The sequence below is a fragment of the Macaca fascicularis genome, chromosome 1 (assembly GCF_037993035.2).
Source record: "Macaca fascicularis isolate 582-1 chromosome 1, T2T-MFA8v1.1".
NCBI lineage: Eukaryota > Metazoa > Chordata > Mammalia > Primates > Cercopithecidae > Macaca > Macaca fascicularis.
The window spans coordinates 52,112,633-52,115,511 of NC_088375.1; the positions used below are offsets into that span (position 1 = coordinate 52,112,633).

The following is a 2,879-nucleotide window of genomic DNA, read 5'->3' on the forward strand; positions in this document are numbered from 1 at the left end:
GTGTCAGTAAGATCATGCAGCACTGTCTTTCTGTGTCCAGGTTATTTCACTTAGCCTAATGTCTTCCAGGTTCATCCATGTTGTCACAACTGACAGGATTTTTTAAAGGCTAAATAATATTTCTGTGTAATAATTTCAAAATAATATTCCTGTTTCCATATCTTGACCATTGTGAATAATACGGCAATGAAAATGTGACCCCAGATATGTCTTCAACATGCTACTTTCATTTTCATTGTATACACATCCAAAAGTGGGATTGCTGGATAATATGGTGGTTATATTTTTTAATTTTTTTAAGGAATCTTCATACTGTTTTTCATAATGGCATAATGGCTATACCAATTTACATTTACACCAACAGTGTATAAAAGTTCATTTTTCTCCACATCCTCAACAACACTTGTTATCTTTTGTCTTTTTTCTAAAAGCCATCTTAATTGTTGTGAGTTTGTATTTCTTTGTGATTTTAATTTGCATTTTTTCGATGATTTCTGATGTTCAGTAAATTTTTATATTCCTGTCAGACCTTTGTATGTCTTCTTTGGGAAAATGTCTCTTCAGGTCTTTTCCTCATTTTTAGATCAGGTCATTATTATTAAATTTTGCTATTGAGTTTTGTGTGTGTACATAAATACACATACAACTTTATTATATATTTTAGATATTAGGCTTTTATTAGATATATAATTTGCAAATGTTTTCTCCCATTCCATAGGTTTTCTTTCCATTTTGCTGATTGTTACCTCCATTACTGTGTGGAAACTTTTTGGTTTGATGTAGTCACACATATTTTTGCTTCAGTTGCCTGTGCTTTTGGTTTATATCCAAAAAAAAATTTTTTCCAAATAACTTTTTATCTATGTTTTCTTTCAATTTTTACAGTTTCAGGTCTTACATTGAAGTCCAATCCACTATGCATTGATTTTTGTGTATGATATAAGGGCACAATTTCATTACTTGGCATCTGAACATCCAGCTATCCCAATGACATTTAATGAAGACACTGTTCTTTCACCATTTTGTATTCTTGGCCCTTTTGTTGAATATTAGTTGAATGAATATATATGGGTTTGTTTCTGTGATCTTTGCTGTGTTCTGTTGCATCTTTTTTTATGCCAGTACCACACTGTTTTGATTACTATAGCTTTGTGACATTATTTGAAATGAGGTGATGTTTGCCTTCAGCTTTGTTCTTGTTGGTTAAATTTCTTTGACTATTTGTGATCTTTTTGATTGCACATAAGTTTTAGGATTATTTTCTGTTTCTCTGAAAAATGCTAATAGAATTTTGATAGGAATTGCCTTGAATCTGTGAAATCTGTAGTGCGGACATTTTAACAACATGAATTCTTTCAATCCATAAGTATGTGATATCTTTACATTTGTTTGTGTCTCCTTTAATTTTTGTATCAATGTATTATAGTGCTCAGTATACACATCATTCACCTCCTTTGTTAAGTTTATTCCTAAATACAGATAATCCTGATTTAGAAGGGCTCAACTTATAATGTTCTTGACTAATACGATGGATTTATCAATATGTAACCTTTTGTAGGTCTAGAGGAATCTGTATACCTTCTTTGTTTTTCATTATAGTACATGGGATTGTTTTCTTGATTTCTTTTTTAGGTATTTTGATATCTCTTCCTCTGACATGTAAATGGCAGTTTCTGTCGTTGTTATTGTGTTTCTGTTCCTCTCATGGGTGTGTATTGTGGGGTGTGTGTGTGTACAACATAATTTGTCATTTTAACTCACAGAAATCTGCATCAAAACAAGCCACATCTGAGTTTAATGAAGAGATTTTCTTAAATCAAAACTGCCACATATTACACAAAAGTCCATGACATTGAGCTTAATACTCTCACTATAAGAAACTTTTTCTTTTTGTTTTTCTTCTTCCTCTTTGGAGATGAGTGTATTTTGAATGAGGAAAAGAGGATGAACCAAATGGTGTTTGATGAGCTGAAGGGTGGATGATGGTAAGAATTATTAAGTGCAAAAATTGTATTTTTCTTTATTTCTAGGCATGAGGTAAGATTGTACCTCCGAACTCACTAGACGTAAGGTTTAGCTAAGTTGTTTATTTTTTCTAGTAAAATGCAATTGGAAGCTCCATCAGTTACTTCTGGTAGGACCTTCAAGTGTCAGTGCACTGGTGGCCATGGTCTTCCTTCCCTCCCTCTATGATTACTGATCATGTTTCTAGAAGGAGTTCTTTCAAGAGTCTGATTATCAGAAAAAGGGCATCATAAAACATATAATTAGTTGAACTGTGCAGCAGTGAGAGCCAGAAAATTTAGAAATAAATATTTTTTTGTAAATGATGAAAAAATTAATATTTTTCTTTTTGCTTTTATTATTACTTTTAATTGACACATAATAATTGTACCTATTTTGTGGTACAGTGTGATATTTCAAAAATATATGGAATGTTTCACAAATATGTGTCATCCTTCTTCAAAGGCCATGCTAATATTCTCTGTACATTCACATTTTTGTATATACCACCAAAGTAAGCACTCTTTACTGTTTTAAAACCCTAAGATTTGGAGTTAATAATTACCCCAGACAAATATAATCCATCTTTACTGATATATGAGCATACGTTGTTGTATTGTGCTTTGCTTTATAGTACTATGAAATCACTACATTTTTTAAAAAAAAGAAATTAAAATTTTGTGGCAACCCTGCATGGAGCAAAACCATATGAACTTTTTTTTTTTCAATAGCATGTGCTCGCTTTGTGTCCCTCTGTCACATTTTGGCAATTCTGACAACATTTCAAATTTTTCCATTAGTTTTATATTTGTTATGGTGATCTGTGACTGATCATAGATGTTGTCGTTTGTAGTTGTGTTGAGGCACTATGAACC

General features: G+C 31.7%; 1 non-coding gene across 1 annotated transcript; it reads right to left on the reverse strand.

Annotated features, from left to right (window-relative positions):
• Positions 1-2,422: 2,422 nt before the first annotated feature.
• On the reverse strand, positions 2,423-2,524 carry LOC123570970 (U6 spliceosomal RNA). Its single transcript, XR_006695184.1, has one exon. It is a non-coding gene; the product is annotated as a U6 spliceosomal RNA (small nuclear RNA).
• Positions 2,525-2,879: the final 355 nt, after the last annotated feature.